Below are 12,325 nucleotides of genomic sequence, written 5' to 3'. Positions count from 1 at the left end.
CAGGGCTCCCCTGTGGTCCTCCTGTCCGCAGTGTGCCTCTCGCCGACAGAGGGAACCCCAACTGTGGGTCAGTCCAAGAGCTGTGTTGTCATGACTGATGGATTACAGTGCTGTAACAGTTAACAGCAGATTTACAGACCACTACAGTACAAACACCTGTCTCTCTGTGTATGTACCTCTCTATTAATGTACCCCTCTCTCTGTGTATGTACCCCTCTATCTCTCTGTACAGTGCTCCAGAGCACTAACAGTTCACAAGATACTTACACTTACATTACAAACATCTGTCTCTCTGTACCTCTCTTTCCCAGTGTACTCCTCCTCTCTCTCTGTACCCCTCTGTATGACTGACGTAGTACAGTAACAGTTCACAAGACACTTACAGTACAAACATCTCTCTGTGTATCTCTCTCTCTGTACCCCTCTCTCTCTGTACCCCTCTGTATGACTGATGTAGTACAGTAACAGTTCACAAGATACTTACAGTACAAACATCTCTCTGTGTATCTCTCTCTCTGTACCCCTCTCTCTCTGTACCCCTCTGTATGACTGATGTAGTACAGTAACAGTTCACAAGACACTTATAGTACAAACATCTCTCTGTGTATCTCTCTCTCTGTACCCCTCTCTCTCTGTACCCCTCTGTATGACTGATGTAGTACAGTAACAGTTCACAAGACACTTATAGTACAAACATCTCTCTGTGTATCTCTCTCTCTGTACCCCTCTCTCTCTGTACCCCTCTGTATGACTGATGTAGTACAGTAACAGTTCACAAGACACTTATAGTACAAACATCTCTCTGTGTATCTCTCTCTCTGTACCCCTCTCTCTCTGTACCCCTCTGTATGACTGATGTAGTACAGTAACAGTTCACAAGACACTTATAGTACAAACATCTCTCTGTGTATCTCTCTCTCTGTACCCCTCTCTCTCTGTACCCCCCTGTATGACTGATGTAGTACAGTAACAGTTTACAAGACACTTGCAGTACAAACATCTCTGTGTATCTCTCTCTCTGTACCCCTCTCTTTCTGTACCCCTCTGTATGACTGACGTATGTATGACTACTGTATGACTGATGTAGTACAGTAACAGTTCACAAGACACTTACAGTACAAACATCTCTCTGTGTATCTCTCTCTCTGTACCCCTCTCTCTCTGTACCCCCCTGTATGACTGATGTAGTACAGTAACAGTTCACAAGACACTTACAGTACAAACATCTCTCTGTGTATCTCTCTCTCTGTACCCCTCTCTCTCTCTGTACCCCTCTCTCTCTGTACCCCCCTGTATGACTGACGTAGTACAGTAACAGCTCACAAGACACTTACAGTACAAACATCTCTCTGTGTATCTCTCTCTCTGTACCCCTCTCTCTCTGTACCCCCCTGTATGACTGATGTAGTACAGTAACAGTTCACAAGACACTTACAGTACAAACATCTCTGTGTATCTCTCTCTCTGTACCCCTCTCTCTCTCTGTACCCCTCTGTATGACTGATGTAGTACAGTAACAGTTCACAAGACACTTACAGTACAAACATCTCTCTGTACCCCTCTGTATGACTGATGTAGTACAGTAACAGCTCACAAGACACTTGCAGTACAAACATCTCTCTGTGTATCTCTCTCTCTGTACCCCTCTCTCTCTCTGTACCCCTCTGTATGACTGATGTAGTACAGTAACAGTTCACAAGACACTTACAGTACAAACATCTCTCTGTACCCCTCTGTATGACTGATGTAGTACAGTAACAGCTCACAAGACACTTGCAGTACAAACATCTCTCTGTGTATCTCTCTCTCTGTACCCCTCTCTCTCTGTACCCCCCCTGTATGACTGATGTAGTACAGTAACAGCTCACAAGACACTTACAGTACAAACATCTCTCTGTGTATCTCTCTCTCTGTACCCCTCTCTCTCTCTGTACCCCTCTGTATGACTGATGTAGTACAGTAACAGTTCACAAGACACAGTACAAACATCTCTCTGTGTATCTCTCTCTCTGTACCCCTCTCTCTCTGTACCCCTCTGTATGACTGATGTAGTACAGTAACAGTTCACAAGACACTTATAGTACAAACATCTCTGTGTATCTCTCTCTCTGTACCCCTCTCTCTCTGTACCCCTCTCTTTCTGTACCCCTCTGTATGACTGACGTAGTACAGTAACAATTCACAAGACACTTGCAGTACAAACATCTCTCTGTGTATCTCTCTCTCTGTACCCCTCTCTCTCTGTACCCCCCTGTATGACTGATGTAGTACAGTAACAGTTCACAAGACACTTACAGTACAAACATCTCTCTCTGTATCTCTCTCTGTACCCCTCTCTCTCTCTGTACCCCTCTGTATGACTGATGTAGTACAGTAACAGCTCACAAGACACTTATAGTACAAACATCTCTGTGTATCTCTCTCTGTACCCCTCTCTCTCTCTCTGTACCCCTCTGTATGACTGATGTAGTACAGTAACAGTTCACAAGACACAGTACAAACATCTCTCTGTGTATCTCTCTCTCTGTACCCCTCTCTCTCTGTACCCCTCTGTATGACTGATGTAGTACAGTAACAGTTCACAAGACACTTACAGTACAAACATCTCTCTGTGTATCTCTCTCTGTACCCCTCTCTCTCTTTCTGTACCCCTCTGTATGAAGGATGTAGTACAGTAACAGTTCACAAGATACTTACAGTACAAACATCTCTCTGTGTATCTCTCTCTCTGTACCCCTCTCTCTCTCTGTACCCCTCTGTATGACTGATGTAGTACAGTAACAGTTCACAAGACACTTATAGTACAAACATCTCTGTGTATCTCTCTCTCTGTACCCCTCTCTCTCTGTACCCCTCTCTCTCTGTACCCCTCTGTATGACTGATGTAGTACAGTAACAGTTCACAAGACACTTATAGTACAAACATCTCTCTGTGTATCTCTCTCTCTGTACCCCTCTCTCTCTGTACCCCCCTGTATGACTGATGTAGTACAGTAACAGCTCACAAGACACTTACAGTACAAACATCTCTGTGTATCTCTCTCTCTGTACCCCCCTGTATGACTGATGTAGTACAGTAACAGCTCACAAGACACTTACAGTACAAACATCTCTCTGTGTATCTCTCTCTCTGTACCCCTCTCTCTCTGTACCCCTCTGTATGACTGATGTAGTACAGTAACAGTTCACAAGACACTTAAAGTACAAACATCTCTCTGTGTATCTCTCTCTCTGTACCCCTCTCTCTCTCTGTACCCCTCTGTATGACTGATGTAGTACAGTAACAGTTCACAAGACACTTACAGTACAAACATCTCTCTGTGTATCTCTCTCTCTGTACCCCTCTCTCTTTCTGTACCCCTCTGTATGACTGACGTAGTACAGTAACAATTCACAAGACACTTGCAGTACAAACATCTCTCTGTGTATCTCTCTCTCTGTACCCCTCTCTCTCTGTACCCCTCTGTATGACTGATGTAGTACAGTAACAGTTCACAAGACACTTATAGTACAAACATCTCTCTGTGTATCTCTCTCTCTGTACCCCTCTCTCTCTGTACCCCTCTGTATGACTGATGTAGTACAGTAACAGTTCACAAGACACTTACAGTACAAACATCTCTGTGTATCTCTCTCTCTGTACCCCTCTCTCTCTCTGTACCCCTCTGTATGACTGATGTAGTACAGTAACAGTTCACAAGACACTTATAGTACAAACATCTCTGTGTATCTCTCTCTCTGTACCCCTCTCTCTCTCTGTACCCCTCTGTATGACTGATGTAGTACAGTAACAGTTCACAAGACACACTTAAAGTACAAACATCTCTCTGTGTATCTCTCTCTCTGTACCCCTCTCTCTCTCTGTACCCCTCTGTATGACTAACGTAGTACAGTAACAGTTCACAAGACACTTGCACTACAAACATCCATCTCTCTGTGTATCTCTCTCTCTCTGTACCCCTCTCTCTCTGTACCCCCCTGTATGACTGATGTAGTACAGTAACAGCTCACAAGACACTTACAGTACAAACATCTCTCTGTGTATCTCTCTCTCTGTACCCCTCTCTCTCTGTACCCCCCTGTATGACTGATGTAGTACAGTAACAGTTCACAAGACACTTAAAGTACAAACATCTCTCTGTGTATCTCTCTCTCTGTACCCCTCTCTCTCTCTGTACCCCTCTGTATGACTAACGTAGTACAGTAACAGTTCACAAGACACTTACAGTACAAACATCTCTCTGTGTATCTCTCTCTCTGTACCCCTCTCTCTCTCTCTGTACCCCCCTGTATGACTGATGTAGTACAGTAACAGCTCACAAGACACTTACAGTACAAACATCTCTCTGTGTATCTCTCTCTCTGTACCCCTCTCTCTCTCTGTACCCCTCTGTATGACTAACGTAGTACAGTAACAGTTCACAAGACACACTTAAAGTACAAACATCTCTCTGTGTATCTCTCTCTCTGTACCCCTCTCTCTCTCTGTACCCCTCTGTATGACTAACGTAGTACAGTAACAGTTCACAAGACACTTGCACTACAAACATCCATCTCTCTGTGTATCTCTCTCTCTGTACCCCTCTCTCTCTGTACCCCCCTGTATGACTGATGTAGTACAGTAACAGCTCACAAGACACTTACAGTACAAACATCTCTCTGTGTATCTCTCTCTCTGTACCCCTCTCTCTCTGTACCCCCCTGTATGACTGATGTAGTACAGTAACAGTTCACAAGACACTTAAAGTACAAACATCTCTCTGTGTATCTCTCTCTCTGTACCCCTCTCTCTCTCTGTACCCCTCTGTATGACTAACGTAGTACAGTAACAGTTCACAAGACACTTACAGTACAAACATCTCTCTGTGTATCTCTCTCTCTGTACCCCTCTCTCTCTCTCTGTACCCCCCTGTATGACTGATGTAGTACAGTAACAGCTCACAAGACACTTACAGTACAAACATCTCTCTGTGTATCTCTCTCTCTGTACCCCTCTCTCTCTCTGTACCCCTCTGTATGACTGATGTAGTACAGTAACAGCTCACAAGACACTTGCAGTACAAACATCTCTCTGTGTATCTCTCTCTCTGTACCCCTCTCTCTCTCTGTACCCCTCTGTATGACTAACGTAGTACAGTAACAGTTCACAAGACACTTGCACTACAAACATCCATCTCTCTGTGTATCTCTCTCTCTGTGCCCCTCTCTCTCTGTACCCCCCTGTATGACTGATGTAGTACAGTAACAGTTCACAAGACACTTACAGTACAAACATCTCTCTGTGTATCTCTCTCTGTACCCCTCTCTCTCTGTACCCCCCTGTATGACTGATGTAGTACAGTAACAGCTCACAAGACACTTACAGTACAAACATCTCTCTGTGTATCTCTCAATTCAATTCAATTCAAGGTGCTTTATTAGCATGACCGATAGGTACAATCAGTGTTGCCAAAGCAAATAAAAATAATAAAATTAACATAGAACAAAACAAAAAATAGAAGTAAAATAAAATCTACAGACATGTTACAGACATTTACAACAAAGACATATTATATAATATCGACATATACTGTAGGCGGCTGGAGCATTATTGGGAGACGGACTCACTGTTCCTCAGGCTGTGACAGGAGATCACATACTGGGCTGCCAGATCAACTGAGTTCCCTCCTCCCTCTCCCAGTAGGATTGGGACCTGTTGTGGTTTTGGCAGGTGTGGGAACTCTGGGATTAGATTTCTGAATTTCGGGAAGAATGTTTCTCTAATCCCAGAGTATCTGTCACAGTGCAGTAGGAAGTGCACCTCTGTCTCTATTTCTCCCCGCTGGCAGTGGGAGCACAGCCTGTCCTCTCTGGGCAGCCAGGTCTGCCTGTGTCGCCCAGTTTCTATGGCCAGGTTGTGGTCACTGAGCCTGTACTTCGTCAGGGTCTGTTTCTGTTTGTTATTTTTTATTTTGGTCAAATATTCAGCTAGTGTGTATTGTCTGTTTAAGGTTCTGTAGCATTCCAGTTTATGTTGTGTTTGTGTGTGTGTGTCCCAGTGTGTGAGATATTGCTGTTTGATCTGTGCTGTGATGTGGTTGAGTCTGGGTTGTGGTGCTCTAGCAGTGCTGTCCTGAGGCTGGTTAGTATCGGTGTGGCTCAGGTCGGTGAGCCTCAGGACCAGCTGGCTCAGGGGGCTCTGTTTTGGGCTCAGCTCTTGGCTCAGCAGGGCTTTGTGGTGGTAGGAATTTTGGTCACTGTTTTTTAGGTGTAGCCAATACTTTAATATTCTTTTCTGTATGTTTATCAATAGTGGGTACTGGCCTAATTCGGCCCTGCACCCGTTGTTAGGAGTTTTTCTCTGCACACGGAGTATGATTCTACAGATCTCCATGTGCAGAGTTTCTGTGGGGTGTTTGTCCCATTGGGTGTAATCCTGGTCTGTGAGGGGACCCCACACTTCACTGCCGTATAGGGCAATGGGTTGGATTACACTTTCAATTATTTGGAGCCAGATTCTTGTTGGTGGGTTGATGTTGAAGAGCCTCCTTCTTATTGCGTAGAAAGCCCTGAGTGCCTTCTCCCTCAGTGCCTTCACTGCCAGGTCAAAACTCCCGGAAGAGCTGATGGTGTATCTCTCTCTCTGTACCCCTCTCTCTCTGTACCCCCCTGTATGACTGATGTAGTACAGTAACAGTTCACAAGACACTTAAAGTACAAACATCTCTCTGTGTATCTCTCTCTCTGTACCCCTCTCTCTCTCTGTACCCCTCTGTATGACTAACGTAGTACAGTAACAGTTCACAAGACACTTGCACTACAAACATCCATCTCTCTGTGTATCTCTCTCTCTGTACCCCTCTCTCTCTGTACCCCCCTGTATGACTGATGTAGTACAGTAACAGCTCACAAGACACTTACAGTACAAACATCTCTCTGTGTATCTCTCTCTCTGTACCCCTCTCTCTCTCTGTACCCCTCTGTATGACTGATGTAGTACAGTAACAGCTCACAAGACACTTGCAGTACAAACATCTCTCTGTGTATCTCTCTCTCTGTACCCCTCTGTATGACTGACGTAGTACAGTAACAGTTCACAAGACACAGTACAAACATCTCTCTGTGTATCTCTCTCTCTGTACCCCTCTCTCTCTCTGTACCCCCCTGTATGACTGATGTAGTACAGTAACAGTTCACAAGACACTTACAGTACAAACATCTCTCTGTGTATCTCTCTCTCTGTACCCCTCTCTCTCTCTGTACCCCTCTGTATGACTGATGTAGTACAGTAACAGCTCACAAGACACTTACAGTACAAACATCTCTCTGTGTATCTCTCTCTCTGTACCCCTCTCTCTCTCTCTGTACCCCCCTGTATGACTGATGTAGTACAGTAACAGTTCACAAGACACACTTACAGTACAAACATCTCTCTGTGTATCTCTCTCTCTGTACCCCTCTCTCTCTGTACCCCTCTGTATGACTGACGTAGTACAGTAACAGTTTACAAGACACTTGCAGTACAAACATCTCTCTGTGTATCTCTCTCTCTGTACCCCTCTCTCTCTGTACCCCCCCTGTATGACTGATGTAGTACAGTAACAGTTCACAAGACACTTATAGTACAAACATCTCTCTGTGTATCTCTCTCTGTACCCCTCTCTCTCTCTGTACCCCTCTGTATGACTGATGTAGTACAGTAACAGTTCACAAGACACTTGCAGTACAAACATCTGTCACCGTTGGCAACAGCAGCCTGCAGCAGAGCCCCATAGCCCCTTGGACCCCAGGACCAGCCCACAAGTGTGTCTCCCCAAAGCAGACTGGGGACGAGGGTGTGGCTCCCCTCCCGCGGAGGCAGAGCGTGTGGCTTGTGTGTTGATGATGATGATGATGATGATGATGGTGTTGCTTCTCGCCGCCTCGCTGAGGAACCTGACGCCGTGGCCGGACCGCTCCATGGCCGCATGGACCCCCAGTCCATGAGGGCCCCTGTACACTCCCCACCGCTCCACTACGACGAGTAACAGGCGGGGCGGCGGCTCTGGGGCTCGGGATCTGTGCCTGTGGCTGGGAGGTTGCCGGTTCGAATCCCACAGCTGGCAGAGGAATCCTCCTCCATTGGGCCCCTGAGCAAGGCCCTTCGCCCCAGCTGCTCCAGGGGTGCTGTATAAATGTCTGACCCTGCGCTCTGACCCCCAGCTTCTCTCCCTGTCTGTGTGTCTCATGGAGAGCAAGCTGGGGTCTGGGAAAAGACAAATTCCTGATGCAAGAGACTGTATAGGGTAAATAAAGCAAAATTATTATTATTATTATTATTAATAATAATAGTTCAGACAGGTAGGAGGTGCCAAGCCACACAGAACTTTATAGGTGAGCATGAGGATTTTAAAGTCCACACAGAATTTCACAGGAAGCCAGTGCAAGGACTCCAGGACAGGAGTAATGTGAACACTTGCACTAGACCTGATCAGGATTCTGGCTGCTGAATTTTGGACAAACTGCAGTTTGTTCAGAGCAGATTTAGATACCCCAGCGAGTAGAGCATGACAGTAGTCAATTCGAGAGAACACAAATGTGTCGCTCAGCTTTTCAGCTACAATCAGAGACTGAATAGGATGTAGTCGGCAACATTTCTGAGGTGGGAGAATGATGTTTTTACAGTATTCTGCACGTGAGGGTCAAAAGTCAAGCCAGGAAAAAAATACCACCCCTAAACTCATCATTTAGAAATGAAATTCAAGCCTGGGGCCTCCCAGAGACACGATTACCTCCCTGTCTGTCCACAGCTGACGGGAGGAGCAGAGAAGCGAGGCTTCGGCCTTGTTGTAGTGTAAATGAAGGAAATTGTGAGTCACCCTATGTCCGAGTTAGGCAATAAGATGGAATGATGTAATCAGGGCATGTAGAGACAGCCCCTTCAGTGCCAGTATTAGATGTCATGGATTTGAGTATTTCAGCATAAAAATGATCATTGAGCTGACAACTGCTTTGCATATTTCAAATGACAGTTTCACCTGGGAGAGACTAGGTGCGAACCCATCTGGGACTTCGGGAGTCAGGGTGTGCCCCCACTGCGCACTGCTCTCCAAGAATGAACAGAGCAGAAAGAAAAAAGAACGTCCTGTCATCTCATGGGGCTACTGTACATGCCAAAGAGACCTTGAAATACAATGACTTTAACACTGACAGTTTTTAAGGACTCACCACCTGTGTACTGTACATTTATTCAGTTATTTGTTACTTGAGGACATTTTTCATCTGCTTGAAATGACAGAAAGAACCGTCTAATTGGAAAAACAAAAGTTCCCATTCAAACGCGGGCCGTAGTTGTAAAGTTTATAAATAATAATAATAATACCGTAAGTGTGATGCGGTAGTGTTTCAATGTTGTTGTGCAGATTTGTCATTAATTACTCAGGCCACCTTAGCACACAGTCCCCCTAACGAAACACAGTGTATAATCCAATTTCCTGGCGCTTTTCCCTGTCTGTGTATTTGTTTCTGATGAAACAATAGTACAGCAGTGGTCTTTTACCCTGCCCGATCTAACCTTCCTCAATAGGTAGAAACTTATTGAAAGTATTGAAAGGCAGGTTGAAACTTCACACGTCTTTGAAAGGCGTATTAATTTAACGCAGGTAGAATCCAAAACTCAGTAATTACTTCAGCTTTACAAAATGTTGACACAGTTCACGGGAAGGCGTGACGGGATCGTGGAGTGCCCCCCACGCGTGTGACGGAGGGGAGGATCAGAGTTCCTGAAGAGACTGACACGACACGACAGCTGTCCCGGGAAGTCCTCAATACCTGCGCGGCACGGAGAGCGACTGAAGAGGCAGTGAAAAGTGCAATATCCACGCGTGGAGCCCGCGTGAGTGGAGCAGTAGCAGCGCGGCTTATGGTTCTAACACCGGGGACAATTCTTGGCGCAGGCTCATCTCGCCAGCTGCGAGAGGAGGAAAAACAAAACCCCGTGGAACCACAAGACGAGTCACGCCGAGTTCGCACAGGCGTGTCTCTCACCCGGTCCGACAGCTTGAGGGCGTCAGCTCGCCGGAGGGAGGGGCAGGACTTCCGCTGCCCAGTGTACTGTGACATCATCGCAAAGACTTCTTGAACAGGGCTGTTACCCTGGCAACGGAAGCTGATTGAGACAGAACTCGATTGCGGCACTTTTCACCGTTCGCACAGCAGTGAGCTCATCACTGAATCACTGACTCCCCATTGACCCCCTTGTAGAGATACACACCCTCTTTCAGTGTTACTGTACTGTATGAACCCCTCTCTCGCAGTGCAGTGTTAATGTACTGGAGTGTCCAGTCAGTCAGTGTGTCTGTATGAACCCCTCTCTCTCAGTGCAGTGTTAATGTACTGGAGTGTCCAGTCAGTCAGTGTGTCTGTATGAACCCCTCTCTCTCAGTGCAGTGTTAATGTACTGGAGTGTCCAGTCAGTCAGTGTGTCTGTATGAACCCCTCTCTCTCAGTGCAGTGTTAATGTACTGGAGTGTCCAGTCAGTCAGTGTGTCTGTATGAACCCCTCTCTCTCAGTGCAGTGTTAATGTACTGGAGTGTCCAGTCAGTCAGTGTGTCTGTATGAACCCCTCTCTCTCAGTGCAGTGTTAATGTACTGGAGTGTCCAGTCAGTCAGTGTGTCTGTATGAACCCCTCTCTCTCAGTGCAGTGTTAATGTACTGGAGTGTCCAGTCAGTCAGTGTGTCTGTATGAACCCCTCTCTCGCAGTGCAGTGTTAATGTACTGGAGTGTCCAGTCAGTCAGTGTGTCTGTATGAACCCCTCTCTCTCAGTGCAGTGTTAATGTACTGGAGTGTCCAGTCAGTCAGTGTGTCTGTATGAACCCCTCTCTCTCAGTGCAGTGTTAATGTACTGGAGTGTCCAGTCAGTCAGTGTGTCTGTATGAACCCCTCTCTCTCAGTGCAGTGTTAATGTACTGGAGTGTCCAGTCAGTGTGTCTGTATGAACCTCTCTCTCTCAGTGCAGTGTTAATGTACTGGAGTGTCCAGTCAGTCAGTGTGTCTGTATGAACCCCTCTCTCTCAGTGCAGTGTTAATGTACTGGAGTGTCCAGTCAGTCAGTGTGTCTGTATGAACCCCTCTCTCTCAGTGCAGTGTTAATGTACTGGAGTGTCCAGTCAGTGTGTCTGTATGAACCCCTCTCTCTCAGTGCAGTGTTAATGTACTGGAGTGTCCAGTCAGTCAGTGTGTCTGTATGAACCCCTCTCTCTCAGTGCAGTGTTAATGTACTGGAGTGTCCAGTCAGTCAGTGTGTCTGTATGAACCCCTCTCTCTCAGTGCAGTGTTAATGTACTGGAGTGTCCAGTCAGTCAGTGTGTCTGTATGAACCCCTCTCTCTCAGTGCAGTGTTAATGTACTGGAGTGTCCAGTCAGTCAGTGTGTCTGTATGAACCCCTCTCTCTCAGTGCAGTGTTAATGTACTGGAGTGTCCAGTCAGTGTGTCTGTATGAACCCCTCTCTCTCAGTGCAGTGTTAATGTACTGGAGTGTCCAGTCAGTCAGTGTGTCTGTATGAACCCCTCTCTCTCAGTGCAGTGTTAATGTACTGGAGTGTCCAGTCAGTCAGTGTGTCTGTATGAACCCCTCTCTCTCAGTGCAGTGTTCATGTACTGGAGTGTCCAGTCAGTGTGTCTGTATGAACCCCTCTCTCTCAGTGCAGTGTTAATGTACTGGAGTGTCCAGTCAGTCAGTGTGTCTGTATGAACCCCTCTCTCTCAGTGCAGTGTTAGATTAGACAGGAACACTCCTGTGTTCCTTCAGAGTTTCTCAGGAATGGAGCTCCAGTCAGTTTGCAGGGGCTCATCATGCCACAGTCCTGTTGAACCAGTCCGACTCAGCAGTGATGCAACTGTCACATTCCTGCCTGTGCCTGTCAGGGTGAGACACGCCCCGTGCCTCAACCCCCTGTCAGAGTGTCAGAGTGAGACACAGCCTGCTCCTCACCCCACTGTCAGAGTGTCAGAGTGAGACACAGCCCGCTCCTCACCCCGCTGTCAGAGTGTCAGAGTGAGACACAGCCTGCTCCTCACCCCTCTGTCAGCTCCCTCCTGGGCTCATTCGGACTGGGCTGGAGTCCGAAGGGCCCGGTGCCAGTTCTGAGCTCAGAGCTCTCTCTCTCTGTCAGAGTCACTCGTTTGGCCTGGGCTGGAGTCCGAAGGGCCCGGTGCCAGTTTTGACCACACCAGGCTCAGCTCTGATCACCAGATCGAGAGTGTCCACGTGTGACACACCAGTGAGTGCCCCGTCCCACAGAGGAGGAGGAGGAGGAGGAAGAGGGCAGGGCTGCGGGCGGGTGTGCTCTCTCCAGGGACCC

Source organism: Lepisosteus platostomus, chromosome 6 (assembly GCF_059453375.1).
Source record: "Lepisosteus platostomus isolate fLepPlt1 chromosome 6, fLepPlt1.hap1, whole genome shotgun sequence".
Lineage (NCBI taxonomy): Eukaryota > Metazoa > Chordata > Actinopteri > Semionotiformes > Lepisosteidae > Lepisosteus > Lepisosteus platostomus.
Note: the sequence above shows the minus strand (reverse complement) of the source record.